Raw genomic sequence first — 12,193 nt, forward strand, 5'->3', positions numbered from 1 at the left:
ACTAAATGTTACGATTTTACTATTGGCCGCCATACTTCCACTGACTCGGGGAGTAAACCAAACTACATTGTTATTGTTTTTGTTCTTGTTGGAACGGTTAGGAAAACCCTGAGGAAAAGCCTAAAAAAAATGTCTAAAGTGTTTCGCGTCGAGTCTTTTAAAAGATACAAGAACTTTAGGATAGGTTATTTATGATTTAATTATTGGAATGAAAATGTAGCAAATAAATAATGTGCATGTTAAACAATACAGAAATATTGTTTCTAATAAGATATAGCGTATTTGCATTAAAGTTCGTTGGTGAAACTAACGCTCTATTGACGAGTAAGCGTCAGGTCAGATCACGCCATGTTTTCTTTTCTGTGACTTCGTATTTTTAATATTGAGCAAAAATCTTAAAGCTTATATTGCATGAGGAATGCACTGGTACATTTCCGAGGTAGTTTTAGTACTATATATAATTATTTGTTTCAAAATTACTGAAGATATATATATATTTTTACAGACGATGTTTCACTTTAAGAACGATACGGCCATTTCAGTTCAAGGCGTTTCAGTACATCCATAAAGACAATGCGGTACAGTTCACTTTTATTTATTTATTTATTTGTGTATTTTTTAGATCGTTCGAGTCATTAGTTACTGAGCGAGATAGGAAATAACGTAACTGATTTGCTTACTGAGGCCAAATCCAGATAATGACCATCATATTCATATATAATTAATCGGCAAACCTCATCCCTTAACAGAGAGAGAGAGAAAGAGAACTCAGAATTGTTCTTCTACAAAGTGAAATCTTATACGCAGTCTATCATTGTTTTGAAGTAATCAGTGTCATCTCTTGAGTAAACATTGTTCTTCTCTCCATATTCAGAAACCATTTGGGCATGCATGTTGGTTTAGTATTTTATTCTATTATTTTTTATTTATATGAATGAATTAGTAGCGAGAAATAAAATGAGTAAATTTGTTCTAAAGGGTCCACAATAATACAGTGTTAAGAGTCCGTGTATAATTTTTAAGACTTTACAAAAAGCTTTCGAACCCTTCCCTGGGTTTATCTTCAGTCCAAGTCTGTAGTCTTAAAAATTATACACGGACTCTTAACAATTTGTATTATTGTGGACCCTGTAGAACATTATATATACTCTCGCGATAGAGAGGTTTTCCCTACTATGAGTAAATTTGCTATACTCTTAAAATTGCAAATTCAACACGGTTTATGTTAGAATATTTTGTTTGGAATGACGAAATAGAGAGTAACATAAATAGATGATTAACTGGTTATTATATGAGAGTTGAAAAACGATACATATCTGAAAAATTCAAACATCGATTTAGTTGAGATTATTGTTTGTTTGTGTGTGTTGGATAAGAGCCTATAAACATAACGCAGATACGACAGTTTCTATAATAAAACTCGTACATTTTTTGGAGAGATCGACCGCAGTTTAAATCATTTGAGTAGTAACGAAGTGAATTGTATCACGCTGGTTTTATGGATGTACTGAAACGACATTTGTTGGTACCGAAATGATGGAGGAGGAAGAGTTTACAAGGAACCACTTAAACACCAAAATACGTAAGTTGACGCCGAGGTTAAATGCTATTCAACATTTATGGCAGGATAGGAGTCGCCGATTGAACTCTGTAAATTTACATTTTTTTAAATTAAATCTTAAGAAAAGTGTCGATCACTCAATGTTGGAGACGATTGCAAAAATATTTGCTTTTAACAAAACACCATAAATCCTTTTTGGTGTAAACACTACTATTAATGGAGGTTTTAATGCATATAGTTGATATGCAAATGTATGAATATATAGGTAGAAATAAGACTAACCAGAAGTCCTCATAAATAGAGCAATAACAGGGTCAGGAACTTTCTTGTAAACCCAGTTATAATCAAGCTATGATCCAGATTCCATACTGAATATTAAGTTGAACGTACCGAGCATATTTTATGCAGTCATTCATCCTGCGCCACTGATTTGTCTATGATACTTGTTTATGAAAGTGAAGTAGGAAAAGCGATTTGTACTGGGATATTTGCTACGCTGCCTGAAGTCCGGAGATACATAGAGGAACGCTCTGTCATTCAATTCTTCGGGGAGAGGTTAAGTTTGGCTTCCTACAGAGATTTTTCCCTTTGCAGGTAATGCCTACAGTGCTTCCTGGCTGAAATGGAAGGAAAACTGATTCGAGGTATTACAATATCGTGCAAGGCAAGCTGAAGACGATTTACAGCACAGTATTTTTACAAAATACTGCAACCTTTAAAAAAATCTATGAGAAGACAACAGTCAAGATTGCTGCTGCTGAGAAAAAAGGAACATAGATTATGACCTCGAATAGCTGTTATGAAGATAAAGGTCAGATGCAAGTTAACGGAAAGTCAGTGTCTGTCAAAATTTGCAATATTGGCAACTGTATGACCCTCTCTAGAAGCCAGGCTCCCAATTCCACTCAAGCTGTACTACTGACGTTTCTCTACATCAGTTTAGAGTCAAACTTTACAGGATTTTCTTTCCTTTCTGTTGTGTGGAGGTCCATTCCCCTGCTTCTGGGTTCACAGGGTAGTAGGTAAGAGCACTGGAAATCTTATCAATTAAGTTATGCATAGAATTGTTTGGATGATGAATCATTTGGCCACATTGCAGAGTCGAGCATCCATCTCAAATCGAGGTTGAAGTGACACCCTTTGCGCGTGTTACATCCAACACAGTGGGCAAGCAACCATTGAGACTCGATCATAGAAAGCTGCTATATAGTCAGTGCCAAATACCTACAATGCCTTTCTCACAGACACAGAGTACTCATCCCCAACCACCTCACCTCACAGCAATCAAACTCCAAGAGCAGCTATGTTGTAGCATTTTGAGTGTGGCCCCAGTGTGCAGTAAGGCAACTTACTCAGCTTCACATGCTGGTGAAGTCAAGCTAGTGGTTAGAATGCACCCACCAGAGACCCTGAGATTCATAGTCTCACAATAATCCCATTTGGTGACTACTTTATCCAATGGCGATTTGCACCCCAAATGTAGAAAGTGGTGTGCTTGGGGATACTAGACCACTAAGCACAGATGGTCTTCTGATGGCCAGTTCAACCCGAGCTACAGATGGGCAAGCATAGATGTAACCACCATAGAACATACATCACAGAGCCCTAAGGAATACCATACTCCTCCCTGGGCCACTATCTAGCGAATCCTGCGTAGTGCAACAGTGATATCCACTGTGGTATCCAGAAATTAGTGGAGCTGGCAAGCCATTATTCTGCAGGTAAGCTAATATCTAAGGACATAACTAATATGCCTAGATTCTGCTTACTTTTGCCATTGACCCGCACATTGTCTATGACTGGTGGTTTGCTAAGCTGCCGAGTCCATGGTGCGCCCAGTTCCAAGTGCTAGACCATAAGTTGAGGCTGTAATCGTAACTGAAACTAGATTTTATTTCATTGCCCACTTGTCGCAAGTAAAATCTTTGGATTTTAAGAAAACAAGAACATGGAAACAGCTTTAAGTCAGAATATACACTTGAACCTTCAACCAGTGAGAAGTAGACTGTCAAGACCACCCAAGAGTGATTTAAAGCACTTGGACCAAGTATATGTTACTAGCAATAGCAACCTGCCTGTTCAAGTAACAATATGCACAAAATAAAAACTTAAAACGAAATGAAAAGGTGACATAGGAGCTACCAGAATATATAAAGAAGGAAATTTAGAGATATGATTATGAATCCACCTATAATAAACTGCTTTCAAACATATCTACACATACCGTATACATGGAGTTGAAAATTTATGACTTAGTGTAAACACCAAGGAGTTTTGTGATACAGTAAGTAGCACTAAGAGTTTTTCAAGAAGAAAGCGTCGAAACCTGGAGAGAGGACCTATACCTGATTAACTAGATGAGGGCTTCTATGATGGGCAGCCTTAACCAAACATTGTGAAACCTTAATACTACCGGGTTATGCCATCAACTCCTCGATCGTAATGGGAGAGTACTGAAGTTATTTTGAGTATAAAAGTCTGTCATAGCTTGTATGTAACTGTGTTTAGATAGCGTAACATTTTAAATTCCTGTTTATTCTGCGAATGTGGACAAAGAAGCAGAGAAATTAGAGAGAATAGTAAAGCCTGGGTGGAAGTTACCAAAAGAAAAAAAATTGTTAAAAGGTGGTAGTTACTGTATTCATGTTCGCTTGATTACTGTAAGACTTAACAGGAAGGGAGACTTTGAAGGTAACTAAGAGAATATTGTACAGCTATAAGAGATTGAGACGTTAAGAATTTGGTTTAGGCTGCGTAGCGAGTTACGAAATATACACTTAGAGTGTCATTTATGAAGTATTCGGATAGCATTTACAGCTCATTTCATATGGAACAATTTTTCTAAAATAACGAACCCCTGAAGATACATTTCGTTTTAGTAGAGACAATTTTCGAAAGGGGAAAACTTTGATCTTGAATTAGATGTAGAATATACCTAGATTAAATCTCTTAGAGGAACTACAGTTGGAATACATATTTACATAGTCATTATACTGTGAATATATGATCATCTGTCAGATTCTGGTATTCGTAAAAGCCACCGTGACTCCAAGAGAGCAACTGTAAAAACCTCTTATGCGTCAATGTAATGTATTTTGTACAGCTTGAAAGAGGACATCTAGATGAACTGTGTTGGCCTACGCACTCCTAAAACTGTGTAATAGCTATGAAGAACGATTGTGAAGCTTTGTAGATGAGCTTAAAAGGAGTTTAAACTTTAATTAAACCTTTGTGTGTATAGGAAAGACTGTAAAATCGCAGGCAACTGCCGCGCCCCTCTGATTCGGTAACTACCAGTTTACGTGCAAAATGGGCGCCATGTTTAGTACCAACCCCATAGGAATGAAAGTAAAAACATGAAAGAAAGACGTTAAATGTCATAAACATAAGCAAAAAACATAAAACATGAACATAAAATCAAACAGAAGGGCCTTAAATACGACGGGAACAGGCCGCTGTAGTGATATTCAACAGCTTTGGATCAGTATACGATTAAATATTTTCCTTTTATGTCGAGGATTCAAAGAAAACGTATATATTCTAGCATATTAACCCCCGTTTGTCACCTGGATCTTGAACCTGTAAGGTCAGACATTGGTCAAATTAGCAATTTTTTTAGCAGACTGCCTCCCGATTGGTTTTCCAAATAGAAATAGTACTTAACGAAAGTCAGTTACGTAGCATTTGGAGGCATTTTGAACCTGATAATATTGTTTTAATGTGTTAAGATTATATAGGTACTGATAAAATATTTCTGTAAAAAATTTAGTCAAAAGAATTTAGCATCCGAAACTAAATAGACGTAGGATGAAATTAATAACATGCGTACAAAACAGAGCATAAGGTTAGTAAACTAGGCCTGAACGTAAACTGAAAGTACATTTTGCTGCAGCTTTGTAGCGGAGAATGTGGTCTACGAAACTACGAATATTTTGTTCTGTAGTATCTTGGCGATATGTAAGATATCATTCTCTAGTTTTCCCATGAATTTGATCATGTTCAGATGCTATAAAATTAGAGGTGGTTATTTTTAATGTTGCAACTCCTTTAATTCATTCCTTTTGCTGTATCTTAATTCATGTTATCTCTCAAACTTGCTATTCACCCTCTCCTAACAGTTGATTCATAGTGCAACTGCGAGGTTTTCCTCCAGTTACACTTTTCAAACCGGTTACTCTTAGTATCTTTTCCACCGCTTATTAACTACTTCCTCATCTCTACAGAAAATTGTATGCAGCGTCCAAGCTAAAATGGGACCAAGTTGATTAGAAGACTCAAGTCTTGCCCCTCAGTAACTCAGTTCCACAAATATCTGCTGCTATGTCGAAGACCTTGACTTTAAGAATTCTTGGAAAGAGTAATATACTTTGACTTGGAGAGATTACAAATATGACCTCTTTTTGACTATTAAACCTATGTCAGTGTTAAGTTTATAGCCAATGTACAAGTGTTATAATTTATCAAGGTCACAGCACTGTCTATTGACCCACAGTCAAGTAGAGTTCAGCTTTGCTTTTTGCAATTTCCAAGCAGGGACTATTAGTCTATATCATGTGAGGTCGTTCACTGTGATTCGGGAGATATATTTTAATACAGAAAGCTGCTACTGGTTTAATATTGTTATTTTTAATTTCTTCTCAGTTGAATTTTATCGTGTGACATAGTATTTCTCAGGATGTATAGATTTATTATATACCTAAAGCTCATATCAACTTAATTTAAACTAACTAGCATTTACCATAGAGTTTTTGTAAGTTTATTGTCAGGCAAAATATAGTTCAGTATGTTTCAGGATCCTTCGATGTTTTGCCTTAAGACCAGCTGTCAGTTAGTTCAGCACATCTCAGGATGTACAGAGTTTATTTTCCACTTAAATTTCTCTATTAGCTAGTAAGCAGTTCAGTATATTGATTACTTACTTTCTTATCAGTTAAGCAATAGCTACGTGGTACCTCTGTATACTTCAAGACACAGTCTTTGCTACTTAAGATTCATTATTAACTTTGTCAAGTTCTTCATACATTTCAGGATAGTTCTATTTTCATTTCTCACCAGTTTAAAGTTTAAAAGTTCAATCAGTTTTAGGATACATAATGTATTTTTTAAATAAAGTTCATTATATGTTTATTATCAGCTATGAAGTAGTTCTGTATGTTTCAGCAAACATGGATACATAGTTTTGCTTGATCTGGAATCTAGAGTCAGTCTGATGTTAATCAAAAGTAGCTCAGTGTACTATTAGCTACCTGGCAAATTTTTTAGTTTACGTGACTTTTTTATGTAAGTTTCATAAGTTTCCATTTAGTCATCAAGAATCTTTTTTTTATTTATTTCAATATATAAGTATTTCACTAGTTTAATAGCCACGTCTTAAGATACAAAGTTTTCACTTAAATTTCTAAGCAGTGTTAACATGAGCTGCAAGGAGCAACGTAGTTCATTTCGAGTATACACCATTTTTACCTTTATTCTCATTAGTTTACCATTACATATCAGGTAGCTAAAGTTGTTTGTCTCCATAGTATTAAATGTGAAACTATTATTAGTTAAATATCAGCTGATAGATAGTCAAGGCTACATTTTGACTTATTTCATATCGAGAAGTCACCTATGTTAAAGAATAGATTTCCCTTAACTTAATATTACAGTCAAATCACTGACTGTTTTACAGAATACATTTTTTACAGTTGTGATTTGCAATATCCAATAGATCATTGTTCAGTGCACACTTGCCTATGTAAGAAGGTCACGTGAGATTAATAGTAGGTTATACTTACCATTTTCTGAAATTCCTGAAATTCAAAAACTATCACCAAGAAAAAGTTCAACAGTTGCAAACAACAGGTTTTACTGATTTTATGGAATATCTTCGTATTGGTCAGTATAGCTGTGTGGATTCAGACCTGTGAGGTGCTGACCTTTATAGAATAGTTTAAAGTACAAATTATTTCAGTTAGTTTTCCTCTGTGAATCTTACTGATACAATGAAACTGGCTTACATCATAAGCTTCTTATATCTGATTTCCTTTGGAATTAATTCAGTAATTGTTTAAAACTTGACTGAAAGGCTCTGTGTTGTATACCAGAGAGAGAACTCATCCTGAAACATTGTCATGATTGCAATGTGTTAAGACGAGATATTTCAGAATTTATTTTGTTATATTTATATAAAAAAGTATGAGAGAACTTGTCATTCTTTTCAAGCGATTGAACAAAACTGTGAATTTTATACAAAAAGCTTGCCATGACAATAATACTTCTTACTAAAAATGTAACACACACCACTTAAAGGGTAATTGTGTAAATATTGGAGAGTACCTTATCAAGAGCATTATCATCATGGCATCTCTGCATATTTCAAGACACTGGGGCTGACATGGAAGAGGTTCCAAACTGTGAAAATGTTACTTAGAGGACACGCTGTGGTATTGCAAAGGTGCCATAGATGAATTATCCAATAAGTGAACCAATATTTCATTGTTACTTCAAGGGGCATTTGCAGTACTGTTAATGGTATTTTAAGTAAATGATTCAGTCATATTTAATGCATTACTTGATGGTACTTAATTTTGTTTTTTCAAAGAATGTCATAGGTAGGTAAATCTGTAAGTAGACTCAAATTCAAAGTGTTTCCTTAAATGAGATCAGGTATCGTTAACGTATGGTTTCTTAGGTATATGAATAAGTCAATTCGAAACTGCACTTTGAAGGGGAGAATAGTTTGACAAGGCTGTAGTATTTGGCATATGAATAAACAAGCATTCTCAGCTATGTGAACAGTTTATTCGACTTAATGTTGCATTGATAGGTAGACTTTCTTGGTAGAGTAGAACTAGTCATTCATTTTTCAATGTGACACCAAGTATTTTCCATACATTTGACATACAGGGTCAATTCCTTCCTTAGTAGACTCATAGCTATTAGGAGAGTTGTTGTTTAATTGAATACTATTTCTAACTGTTTTGCAGTACAAGGTTCTCATAAAGAGACTGATTTTCCAAGAACGTTGTAAATTGGAGTAGTTAGTTCAGAGAGGTTGAACATCAAAGTGGACGTTACTAAAGGGGGAGCTGTCTAATAATTATAATAAGTGATTTTTTGTTATACGTAGACTTGGCCTCAAGAATAGTTATCAGAAACGAAATTTTAGAATGAGAGTTCTGTCTTAGCCTCGGACCCAGTTCAATTCTGAAATTGTCTGTTGAAGAATGTATGTCTTACATTGCCTGTGGCTCTGACGTCAATTCTTTGAGAAATTCAATTATTTCTGAGTTATAGGTTTAGGCAGTTTTAGAATAACAAATGCTACAGTGTCTTGACAAATGGAGAATTTTAGGTTAAGGTATCATTGTATTTTTAGTGTTGAGTTATTGCATAGAGCTCCCACTGAATTTAAATTTATTGGATCAAGGTTTACTTTCACTGTTATGGTTGAAAATTTAAGTGTTCTTGTTTAAAATTTAACTGTTATACTTATTGTTATTGTTGACATATGGAGAATTAACTGTTATAGTAGAAAATGTAACTTATATTTGAAAATCTAACTATTATAGTTGAAAATTTAACTGTTATTGTTTAAAATTCTACTGTTATATTTGAAAATTCAACTGTTTTTGTTAAAAATTCCCCTTTACATTTTGAATAAGGGGAAAATAATTGTAATCCCAAATTGCAAATTCATTTTATACAGAAACTTCTGTACTTCAGCCTTCTGCTCAGTTCTCACCACTAGTAAGAGTATCCATTGCCTTTGTTAGGTCCTAATAAAAAAATTAAAAAAAATAAAAACAACTGATTATGGTATTTCATGCAAACACAGTAATCTAGGTTTGATAAGCTAATTTTAGAGACTCATAGCTATGCAGATTTTCGCCAGTGTAGCCTAGCAATATTTTTTTTTCGATGTTATTAGTTATAGAAAATGTATATGGAACGAGATATTGTTGTAAATTGACGCATATAACTTAGACATTATTCTTATTTCTTATTCCTATCCTATACATTAAGGGGAATTTTTCAGTCTCCTTTTGAAGGTGTTACTTTGCAAATTCACTGCACAACTTGTAAGCTCCAGAATTGCACACTTACACTGTTCATGGTGTAATAACACCCTCACTTGTTGACCAATTTCTGCATACTTTGCTATAAATAATTTCACTCCCCCCCCCCCCCCCACACATTGTTCTATAGATGTTAATTTCACACTTGAATTCCCGCTTCTTCACACTACATACTTTAAGGTGCTTTTTCCATTACTTCTAGACACAGGGATTTAAATACTACAATATTAACTTTCTCACTCTAACTCTCTCACACTTAAAAACTTCCTCTGAACACATTAAATACTTTAAACAAACCCTTAAAAAGTATGAGTTCAGTTTTTTTCCAAAATCACAGATGTTACGATACAAGATTAGGATGTGTGTAATATTTGCTTTAGTATCTAAAATTGAAGTCACTTCTTTTGCGATTTGCCGTAAATTTACAACAGTTCATGTTTTTATTAACGTTATTGGGTTAAGGAGGTGGTAGTTTGCCTTAATATTCGAGAAGGGAAGTCTTTCTATAGCAAAGTGAGAGCTAGAGCAATGTCTGTAAAGGGTAGATATTAACGTGCAAATCTGAACAGCTTGAAGAAAACTATAAATTTTTGCTCATTATTATTGATAGACGCAAGCTGAAGTACAGAAGTTCTTTTTATATTAGATATAAGTATGTGCATATATGCACTGAATGTACACTGAACTGGAAATATTTAAGAATAAACAATCCTTGGGGCCAACATTGCAATGCCCCGAAGGAGAGAGAGCGCCCTCAGCTGGAGGTAATGAAACCAGTCGGTTGCCAACTTCGAAGCCTACCCAAAGGGCTTGCTTGATTCAGTTTTCTAAGCAGACAGCTTGATTCCTCAGATAGGAAGAAGTCTCATAAATACTTCCCTCGGGCTCTCCAAGATGTCTGCCAGTTTTCTATGTTTCAAGGGATGATATGTTAGACTCCCAAATGTGGGCGTGGCAAGACTATACCACCAAGACTCTCATGGCTGTAGTTTCGTACGGAGGCAAATGTTCAGTTGACTTGTAGTATGTTATGATTATGAAACATTGTCGTGAAATTCCAGTATATACTTAAACCACCAGAATTTGGTCCCGAAGCATAATTGTCCCCCCCCCCCCACAAAAAAAATGTCAAAGTCCAGTTGCTCTATAGATAATTCGTATTGTTATCTACTGGTGTGAACGTACATTTTGGCATTCTGCTTTCCGTTGTCGTTAAGTAGTCTAGTCTTGAAGAGTTTATCTCACGACTTTTTATTAGAAAACGAATGTTTTAGTATAATTAAACCTCGTAGAAAGTGGGAGAACAGACAAGGAAAGACGGTAACGAAGATAAATATATATATATATATATATATATATATATATATATATATATATATATATATATATATATATATCTGACATTGACTTAGTCTACCCGACAGAATCCTTGACTTTGAGAGCTGAGAATATTATTGAGCTTGTTAATTTTAATTGATAAGGCTTTGAATAGTTTGTAAGAAAATCTACGATTTATGTACATTTTTGTCGGTCTGTTTTCTGTTCTCTCCACGATTTCTTGTAAGATTTGTTTCTTAGAAAACGTTTTTATTTATAACTGAATTATTATTAGGTTCTGTTATTTCAAATACCATTTCCTGGCCTAATTTATGTAAATTTGCTGGTGTGATATGGAACTGAATTCTAATTTGTAAAGCATCCATTATCAAGGTTAGAGAATTTATTTCCTAGATCAGATTTTGCCCTTATTGCTGATGTAATATTTTACATGAAATCTTCCACAAGGTTATCTTTAATTATCAGTATCATTTATATCCTCAAGATGTCTCAAAACGTGTAAAGCTTTTAAAGTTGTCTTGAAAGATCCAAAAAAATAAAAGATATAAAGTTTCAAGATATATACAAAAGTTAAAAGTTGTCATATATGTAAAGTAAATCTACTCAAGACCTAAAGTTAAATGCTATGGTTAAAAGCCTTAAAGTAAGCCTCTTTAAGAACATTTTCAAAGTTAAAATTATCCTGTAGGGCACGTTTATGACAAAACTTATATTTCGGACACATGCCGTCATTCCAAAAGGTTACGGTACCAGCTTGGGGCTCAAATGCCTTCTCGTCTTAGTCTTGACATTTCATTCGTGTATTTGAAATAAAGAAAAGTAAATACCAAGATAGCCATGTTTGAAAGTCTGTGTGAAAAACCTTAACAAATTATATCGTCGGTTAATTGGATAAAGTCTCGGGTTTTTATGAGTGTTAATATTAGAGGACAGTTTATGGAAGCCTGTGCAAAAAGGTTAATTAATGTGTAATAATGATATACTAGAAAGGTTATTATAGGCCTATTACTTTCACCAAATACCTTACCATAAGTCGTGCTAGGATTGAGAGGCTGTGAGGTATAATAAGATTAAAAACAGAGGCTTATCCTCTCATTTAATTAGATTAGGAAACTGTCCTTAGGTTACCTTTCTACTGTAAGGCTTATTGTATATAGAAAGTAATCCCATGAGTAATAGTTTGGTAATAAGATCTCAGATGAATCATGCTATGGAGAAATTAGGCATTTCCTGA

The sequence above is a fragment of the Macrobrachium nipponense genome, chromosome 41, assembly GCF_015104395.2.
Source record: "Macrobrachium nipponense isolate FS-2020 chromosome 41, ASM1510439v2, whole genome shotgun sequence".
NCBI classification, from domain to species: Eukaryota; Metazoa; Arthropoda; class Malacostraca; order Decapoda; family Palaemonidae; genus Macrobrachium; species Macrobrachium nipponense.